This window comes from Pan troglodytes, chromosome 1 (genome assembly GCF_028858775.2).
Source record: "Pan troglodytes isolate AG18354 chromosome 1, NHGRI_mPanTro3-v2.0_pri, whole genome shotgun sequence".
Classification (NCBI taxonomy): Eukaryota; Metazoa; Chordata; class Mammalia; order Primates; family Hominidae; genus Pan; species Pan troglodytes.
This window is the reverse complement of record NC_072398.2, coordinates 207,019,739-207,029,655: the sequence shown is the minus strand read 5'-3', so window position 1 is coordinate 207,029,655 and position 9,917 is coordinate 207,019,739. Positions and strand designations below refer to the sequence as shown.

General features: G+C 43.3%; 1 long non-coding RNA gene across 1 annotated transcript in view; it reads left to right on the top strand.

Annotated features, from left to right (window-relative positions):
- The first annotated feature begins 3,047 nt into the window (after positions 1-3,047).
- LOC129143489 (uncharacterized) overlaps positions 3,048-9,917 on the top strand; it is a 76,793-nt gene continuing 69,923 nt past the window's right edge. The window contains exon 1 of the long non-coding RNA XR_008546952.2: positions 3,048-3,341. This is a non-coding gene — a long non-coding RNA (uncharacterized LOC129143489). The remainder of the gene's footprint in view (positions 3,342-9,917) is intronic.

Here is a 9,917-nt window from a genome sequence, read left to right as displayed (position 1 = left end):
CTCCTGACCTAATTGATCCGCCTGCCTTGGCCTTCCAAAGTGCTGAAATTACAGGTGTGAGCCACTGTGCCCCCGGCCTTGTTTTTAATTTTTAAAACAGGTTTGCCTAGGAAGGCCTTGCTGAGCAAGTGTCTCCCCTGCCCCTCTCAGTTAAATACTTTCAGTGGCAAGAAAACAGAGTCCTGCAAATTACCTTAAGTAATGGAGGAAATTTACACAGTCTGGTGCTACTCCAGCCACTCATGTTTAATAGGGTGAAGATTTAGAATGGAGTCTGATGCATAGAAAGTGCCCTAAAATGTTAACAGGATCACAGGGGCCCAGTACAACATGAAAATGCAAGGCCCTTCATTCAATATTTATTAAGAAATTCAAAACGACAATCGCAGAGTACTAAGCCAAGTGCAGGGTCCTTCTGAGCATGGGGCCCATTCCAGTGCACAAGTAGCACGCTCAAGAAGCTGGCCCTGAATGCCAGCAATTATTATTATTCATAATGCCTTGAGAAATAATACAGGCAACTGAGGGACATGTATTTACTCACCAGAATTGCTTTCTGCCTCACACTCAAAGTGTCCCTTTTTTTTTTTTTTTGAGATGGAGTCTCGCTCTGTCGCCCAGGCTTGAATGTAGTGGTGCAGTCTCAGCTCGCTGCAACCTCTTCCTCCCGGGTTCCAGTGATTCTCCTGCCTCAGCCTCCCGAGTAGCTGGAATTACAGGCATGTGCCACCACGCCCAGCTAATTTTTGTATTTTTAGTAGAGGTGGGGTTTCACCATGTTGGCCAAGCTAGTCTCGAACTCCTGACCTTAAATAATTCACCAACCTCGGCCTTCCAAAGTGCTGGGATTACAGGCGTGAGCCATTGTGCCCAGCCCACAAAGTGCCCTTTGATGTTTTCTGCTGTAGGATCCCAGAACCTAGAAAAAGATGATGCTGGGAAAAGTAGAGAGAGAGAGTGAACTCCTTTCTGCCAGAGATAGGGCTTGAGCTGGGTAATTTACCAAACTACAAATCTGCTGGGGGTTGGGGGACAGGGGCAAGGGAAGATACACTAAGGGATTTTGGAAGCGCAACATCGCATCCCGGAAGTGCTGCCCAGTGTGCTAAGAGCACTGTATTTAATTCTGAGTATAACACCAGGGCCGGTAATTTTTCTGAAGACCCAAATGATAAGTTCTCTCTCTCTCTTTCTTTATTTTCCTTCTTTCCCTTTTTTTAGAGATGGAGTCTTGCTCTGTCGCCTAGGCTGGAGTGCAGTGGTAGGATCTCGGCTCACTGCAACCTCTGCCTCCTGGGTTCAAGCGATTCTCCTGCCTCAGCCTCCCAAGTAGCTGGGATTACAGATGCCCGCCAGCTCACCTGGCTAAGTTTTTGTATTTTTAGTAGAGATGGGGTTTCACCATGTTGGCCAGGCTGGTCTCAAACTCCTGACCTCATGATCCACCCGTCTCAGCCTCCCGAAGTGCTGGGATTACAAGCATGAGCCACCGTGCCCGGCCTCTTTCTTCTTTTCTTTCTTTCCTTGTTTTTTTTTTTTTTTTTTTTTTTTGAGACAGTCTTGCTCTGTCTGGAGTATAGTGGTGCGATCACAGCTCACTGCAACCTCCACCTCCCAGGCTCAAATGATCCTCCCACCTCAGCCTCCCTAGTAGCTGGGACTACAGGTTCGTGCCACCATGCTTGGCTAATTCTGTAAGGTTTTTGTAGAGACGAGTTTTACTATATTGCTCAGGCTGGTCTTGAACTCCTGGGCTCAAGCAATCATCCTGCGTCAGCCTCCCAAATTGCTGGGATTACAGGTGTGAGCCCCTGCACTTGGCCTCCAAATGTTAATTTCTGAAAATGATCTGTTGGGTGCTGCACCTCTTCTTGAAGACACTATGTTTTATTGAGATTTATGTTAGAAAACCACTTTCCTTGGTACTGTTCTCAGAACTGCACAAATAAAACCCAAATGTAAACAATATAACTGAATTTCCTTGATCCTGAAATAGTTCTTCCTTGATTTGTGGGTAATGGCACACTCATTGAGCCATTCTGCTTGCTGGAAGGAGACTCACAGGGACAAATACTGTGTGTTAAGTCAGTGGAATTATGAGCCTGACTCCATAGGCAGAACCAAAGCCTTGAGTCAATACAACATTAATTTTATTGGTACAATTGCTTAATTCAGACAACTGCCACAGACAGTGCTTGGTGTTGTGTCTCTGTCTCCATGAGCAAACAATCAATTAGAAGCATGTTCATTTAATTTGTTTGATAAGACTTGCCTGGTATTTCCTATAAGCTGCCTCACTCTAGTGAGTGGGCAGCAAGCCAAGTTCTTCAGACTGCGAGAACTCAGTGTTCTCATTTAAACATTCCTTTACTTGTGAGTTGGAAACTTTTGGGCACATACATATGTACACATTTATCAATTTATTAATATCTATGTGCAGGCTCACCTTTCAACCCCTGCTCTGACTAATTTTGCTCTGTGGGAGAATTCATGGCTAATGGACATATTTTTTCACCACATTATTTTTTTAATTTTTATTTTTTTGAGACAGGGTCTCGCTCTGTTGCCCGGCCTGGAATGCAGTGGCAGAGTCATGACTTATTGCAGCCTTGACCTCCCAGGCTCAAGAGATCATCCCACCTCAGCCTCCCAAGTAGCTGAGACTGAGACGCAAGCCACCACGCCCCACTAATTTTTTTTTTTTCTAATTTTTGTAGAGATGGAGTCTCGCTACATTACCCAGGCCCATCTTGAACTCCTGGGCTCAAGCTGTCCTCCCACCAAGGCCTCCCAAAGTGTTGAGATTACAGGTGTGAGACACTACTTCTGGCTTAATGCCTTAAAATAACACTTTTCCTAGTTATACATGTTAAAACTTTGGAGATGAAAAATATAAAGGAAACAAAAATCACCTGTTATCCTACCACTCAGAACTAATTGCTATTAAAACTTCGATTATTATTATTATTTTGAGAAGGAGTTTTGCTCTTGTCACCCAGACTGGAGTGCAGTGGCGTAATCTCAGTTCCCTGCAAACTCCGCCTCCTGGATTCTCCTCCCTCAGCCTCTTGAGTAGCTGGGATTACAGGCGCCTGCCACCATGCCCAGCTAATTTTTGTACTTTAAATAGAGACGAGGTTTCACCATGTTGGCCAGGCTGGTCTCGAACTCCTGACTTCAAGCGATCTACCCACCTTGGCCTCCCAAAGTGCTAGGATTACAGGTGTGAGCCACCACGCCCGACCTAGAGTCTGACTCTTAAATGCTACATGACATCTCCCTGGAAAAGTAGATCAGGGAGCTCTGATTTACCAAGGAGTGCGTGTAGGGGCTGAGAAAAGGTAAGAACCTTTACCTTAAGACTTTATAGAATTCTCAAGGCTTACTGTTCTTTGTAGCCTGGTTATCTAGGCTAACATGTAACAATTGGTATCATGTAACAAAGGGCATGGGAAAGAACTGAAGAAATACAATCATGGGCTTCATAACAAGGTTTTGGTCAATAATTGGCCCTGTATACCAGTAGTCTCCAACCTTTTTGGCACCAGGGAACAGTTTCTTTTTTTTGTTTTTTTTTGTTTGTTTGTTTTTTTGTTTTGTAATAGTTTTATAGGTTCATTTATTTATTACATTTAAATCTTTGCTTGTGTGAAATCTCTTTCAATGAAACTTGTGAGATAGGGATTTGAATTTATTTTTTCCAGTGGGCTACCCTATACTACAATACAATTCTGGATAACCTACCATTGCCCCTTTTTATTTTTTAGAGTCAGGATCTCACTCCATCACCCAGGCTGGAGTGCAGTGGTGCGATCATAGTGCACTACACCCTCAAGCTCCTGGGCTCAAGTAATTCTCCTACCTCAGCCTCCCAAGTATTAACAGGTAGGACTGCAGGCATGTGCCATCATGCCTAGCTAATTTTTTAAATTTTTGTAGAGACGGGTTTCAAACTCCTGACCTCAAGCAATTTTCCCACCTTTGCCTCAAAGTGTTGGGATGACAGGCATGAACTACCACACCCTCTCTTCTCCATTGATTTGAAATGCCACTTTATGTATTTTGGTCATTTCTGGATGCTCTATGCTGTCTTATTCAAATGGATTAGTTATCATAGCCTTATACTTTATTGGCTTGTTTAGCTATTTCTTTTCTTTTTTTTTTTTATTGATCATTCTTGGGTGTTTCTCGCAGAGGGGGATTTGGCAGGGTCATAGGACAATAGTGGAGGGAAGGTCAGCAGATAAACAAGTGAACAAAGGTCTCTGGTTTTCCTAGGCAGAGGACCCTGCGGCCTTCCGCAGTGTTTGTGTCCCTGGGTACTTGAGATTAGGGAGTGGTGATGACTCTTAACGAGCATGCTGCCTTCAAGCATCTGTTTAACAAAGCACATCTTGCACCGCCCTTAATCCATTTAACCCTGAGTGGACACCGCACATGCCCCAGAGAGCACAGGGCTGGGGGCAAGGTCACAGATCAACAGCATCCCAAGGCAGAAGAACCCCTCCCAGTACAGAACAAAATGAAGTCTCCCATGTCTACTTCTTTCTACACAGACACAGCAACAATCTGATTTCTCTATCTTTTCCCCACCTTTCCCCCTTTTCTATTCCACAAAACCGCCATCGTCATCATGGTGCGTTCTCAATGAGCTGTTGGGTACACCTCCCAGACAGGGTGGTGGCCGGGCAGAGGGGCTCCTCACTTCCCAGAAGGGGTGGCCGGGCAGAGGCGCCCCCCACCTCCCTCCCGGATGGGGCGGCTGGCCGGACGGGGGCTGACCCCCACCTCCCTCCCCGACAGGGCGGCTGGCAGGGCGGGGGCTGAACCCCCACCTCCCTCCTGGACGGGGCGGCTGGCCGGGCGGGGGCTGAACCCCCACCTCCCTCCCGGACGGGGCGGCTGGCTGGGCTGGGGCTGACCCACCACCTCCCTACCAGGGACCAGTTTCATGGAAGACAGTTTTTCCATGGATCAAGGATGGGGGATGGTTTCAGGATGATTCAAGCACATTACATTTATTGTGCGCTTTATTTATATTATTATTAAGCTGTATTATATAATGAAATAATTATATAGCTCATCATAGTGTAGAATCGGTGGGAGCTCTGAGCTTGTTTTCTTGCAACTAGGCAGTCCTATCTGGGGGTAATAGGAGACAGTGACAGATCATCAGGCATTCGATTCTCATAAGGAGCGTGCAACCTAGATCCCTCGCATGCGCAGTTCACAGTAGGGTTCATGCTCCTATGAGAATCTAATGCTGCCACCAATCTGACAGGAGGTGGAGCTCAGGCGGTAATGCAAGTGGTGGGGGGTGGCTGTAAATACAGATGAAGCTTCGCTTGCTCACCCGCTGATCACCTCTGGTGGTGTGGCCTACTTCCTAACAGGCCGCAGACTGGTACTGGTCTGTGGCCTGGGGTTTGGGGACCCCACCTATATACAATGGGGCTCCCATGAGATTATAATGAGCTGATTATAAAGATTATAGAATTATAGCGATGTCATAGCTGTCTTAATGTCATAAGTTAATGTCATTATTGTTATGTGGTGTTGCTGGTGTAAATAAACCTACTGGGCTGTCAGTTGTATACAAGTATAGCATAGGCCAGGCATGGTGGCCTACACCTGTAATCCCAGTGCTTTGGGAGGCCAAGGTGGGAATGAGATCCTGTCTCAAAAAATAAAAAAGTATAGCATATACAATTATGTACAGTATATAATTCTTGATAATGATAATAAATGATTATGTTACTGGTTTATGTATTTACTATACTATGCTTTTTATTTTGTATAACTTTTTGTTTTTAATTTTTGGGGATACATAGGATATATATATTTATGGGTTACAATATATACACATATAATATTAGTATTAATAGTTTTTAATAACTACTAAAAAGTATAGTTTAGAGTGTACTCCTTCTATTTATATATTAGAAAGTTAACTGTAAAGCAGCCTCTGGGCCAGGTGCAGTGGCTCACACCTGTAATCCCAGCACTTTGAGAGACTGAGGCAGGCAGATCATTTGAGGTCAGGAGTTTGAGACCAGCCTGGCCAACATGGTCACTGTGTTACAGTTGACTATAGTATTCAGTACAGTAACATGCTGTTCAAGTTTGTGGCCTAGGAGCAATATCCTATATCATCTAGGTTTGTGTAAGTATACTTTGATGTTTGGACATTGATGAAATTGCCTAATGATGCGTTTTTCAGAAAAAAATCCCCACCATTAAGCCATGCATGACTGTGTGAGAATGTTGAAGCCAGGCCGAGGTGGGAGGACTGCTTAAGGCCAGGAGTTCAAAACCAACCTGGGCAACATACTGAGACCCTACCTCTGAAAAAATAATTAGGCATGGTGGCACACACCTGTAGTCCCACCTACTAGGAAGGCTGAGGTGGGAGGATCACTTGAGCCCAAGAGGTTGAAGCTGCAGTAAGCCATGATTGTACCACTATGCTCCAGCCTGCGTGACAGAGGGAGACCCTGTTTTAAAAAAAAAATGTATAGAGGTCATCCTGTTAATGGATTTCAGTCATCCTTAAAAGGCCACAAAGCTTCTTTTTCAAACAAATTATTATCAGAAATCCAATATATAGAATTGTATCTGTCTTGTCTCATGTTGGGGAGAGGAAAAAAAAACAAATTAAGGTGCAGTGGCTTATCCTGTAATCCCAGCATTTTGGAGGCTGAGGCAGGAGGATTGCTTGAGCCCAGGAGTTCAACCGATTAACATAGCAGAGGCCCCCTCTACAGAAAAAAAAAAAATGGCTGGGCATGGTGGCACATGACTACAGTTCCAGCTACTCAGGAAGTTGAGAAGGAAGATTGCTTGAGCCCAGGAGGTTGAGGCTGCAGTGAGCTATGATTGTGCCACTGCACTCCAACCTGGGCTAAAGAGTGAGACTCAATCTCCAAACAAAAAACAACAACAACAACAAAACCATACCTGGAGGGTGGAACCGCCTATAAAAGACTACTGATCTGGTTTAATCTCCTCACTTTATAGGCAGGAAGGGAGGGATGCACCCCAGCCCACACCGCAAGTGAGTGGGAGAGTTTGTTCTAGAAAACTGCCAGCTGGCTGCTGTGCCTACATATTATCTGCAAACTATAGTTGTTTGAAGGAAGCCTGTAAAGCCACTTATCCATTTGGTGAAGATGAATTTAGTTAAAATTAGATTATATTATTAAATTACATTTATTGAGCTATAATTTTTTTTTTGAGATGGAGTCTAGCTCTGTTGCCCAGGCTGGAGTGAAGTGACATGATTTCAGCTCACTGCAACCTCCACTTCCCAGCTTCAAGCAATCCTCCTGCCTCAGCCTCCTGAGTAGCTGGGATTACAGGTGTGCACCACCACGCCTGGCTAACTTTTTGTGTTTTTAGCAGAGACGGGGTTTCCCCATGTTGGCCAGGCTGGTCTTGAACTCCTGACCTCAGGTGATCTGCCTGCCTTGGCCTCCCAAAGTGCTGGGATTGCAGGTGTGAGGCACTGTGCCTGGCCCATTTACTGAGCCATAGTTTAGATATGATAACATGTGCCCACTCTAAGTGTACCTTTCCAGTGAGTTTTGGCAGATTTGTACACCTGTGTGAGAGCCATCACAGTAAAAATATGGGACATTTCCATCACCCCAAAAGGTTCCCTTGTGCTCCGTCCCACTTGATTTCTCTTCTAATTCATGCCCTAGGCAACCACTAATCTGCTTTCTTTTACAATCATACAGTATGTTTACTTTCTTGTGTATCTGGTTTCTTTTGCTGAGTATGTAAGATTCATCCATTTGTTGTTGTTGTTTGAGATGGAGTCTCCTTCTGTCATCCAGGCTGGAGTGCAGTGGTGCCATCTTGGCTTGCCTCAGCCTCCCACGGTGCTGGAATTATAGGCGTGAGCCACCGCGCCCTGCCTGTTTTGTATATATCTGTACTTCATTCCTTTTTGTGACCGTATAGTATCCTATCATATGGTGTGATGGTAAATTGTATGTGTCAGCTTGACTGGGCAATGAGGTGCCCAGACATTTGGTTAAACATTATTCTGGGTGTATCTGTGGGGATATTTTTAGATGAGATTAACATTTGAATCAGTAGACCTAGTAAAGCAGATTGCTCTCCCTAACAGGGGTAGACTTCATCCAATCCATTGAAGACCTGAATAGAACCAAAAGGCTGGGTAAGAGGGAATTTCACCTCCCTGACTCCTTGAGCTGGGACATTGCCCTCAGATTGGAATGACTCCATCAGCTCTCCTGGGTCTCCAGCTTGCTGACTGCAGATCTTGGGACTTCTCAGCCTCCATAATCACATGAGCCAATTTCTCATCATAAATCTTTTTACCTCTATCACTATCTCTAGTCTCTGGATAGCTATACACATACTGTTGGTTCTGTTTCCCTGAGGAACCTTGACGAATACATGTGGCTATTCTATAATTTGTTTATCCACTCACCTGTTGCTGGACATTTGGGTTGTTTCCAGTTTGGGGCCATTAGGAATGAAGCTTCTAGGCCAGGTGTGGGGGGTCACGCTGTAATCCCAGCACTTCGAGAGGCCAAGGTGGGTAGATCACAGGCCAGGAGTTCGAGTCCAGCCTGGACAACATGTTGAAACCCCGTTTCTACTAAAAATACAAAAATTAGCCTGGTGTGGTGGCGCATGCCTGTAATCCCAGCTACTCAGGTGGCTGAGGCATGTGAATCGCACGAACCTGGGAGACAGAGGTTGCAGTGAGCTGATATCGAGCCACTGCAGAGTCTGGGTGACGGAGAGACTGTTAAAAAAAAAAAAGAAAAAAAAGAAAGAAAAAGAATGAAGCTTCTATGAACATCTGTGTACCAGTCTTTTTGTAGATGTATGCTCTCACTTCTCATGGGTAAATGTCTCGAAGTGGATTTACTAGGTCCTATGGTGAGTCCTCTAGGAAGCAGATGCCAAGATAGAGCAAGAAATGCAATAAATTTATTGAGGTTAATGCCTGTGAAATATAAAGGAGAAACAGAACAGGAGGCAGACCTGAACAGGGTCTTCAGACCAGATGTGACCCTGTGAAAGGAGAGGGGGTATCTTGATGGTTTACCTGGTTACCATGCCCTTGAAGGGTGGCAGAATATGCCACTCCAAAATATGCCACTTTGGCATAGGATTATTTTGAACTGAAGGCACTTGAAAAACAGCAGATATAAGAAGGGCACTCTGACCTCTCTTCCTTCTTCCTGAAAGCAGGAGATAAAACTCCCATGTGAAAGATGTCCTCCCTAAGCCAGGAGGAAGAAACATTCTTGTCAACAGAGATAGGGAGTCAAGGCTGAGAAAAATCTGTACAAACAGACCTTATTAAAATACTCATTATTTTTCCCACATATTTTAGTTACTTTTGTGCAGTTGCCTCTTTCTGTTCAACACGGAATACAAGCACTTAGATTTTTCCACTTCTTTATATACAAATGGTCAATAAACATTATGAAAAAATGTTCAACATCACTAATGATCAGGAAATGCAAATCAAAACCACAATTTGATACAACCTTACTCCTTATATATAAAATATATATAGTATATATATAAAATATATATACTATATATACTATATATACTATATATAAAATATATATACTATATATAAAATATATATAGTATATATACTATATATAAAATATATATAGTATATATACTATATATAAAATATATATACTTTATATATACTATATATATACTATATATATACTATAAGTATATATTTATACTATATAGTATATATAAATATATAGTATATATACTATATATACTTATATATAGTATATATACTATATATATAGCCATATATAGTGTATATATAGTATACTTACAGTATAGTATACTATACATAGTCTAGTTATATATAGTATATATAGCATACTTATAGTATA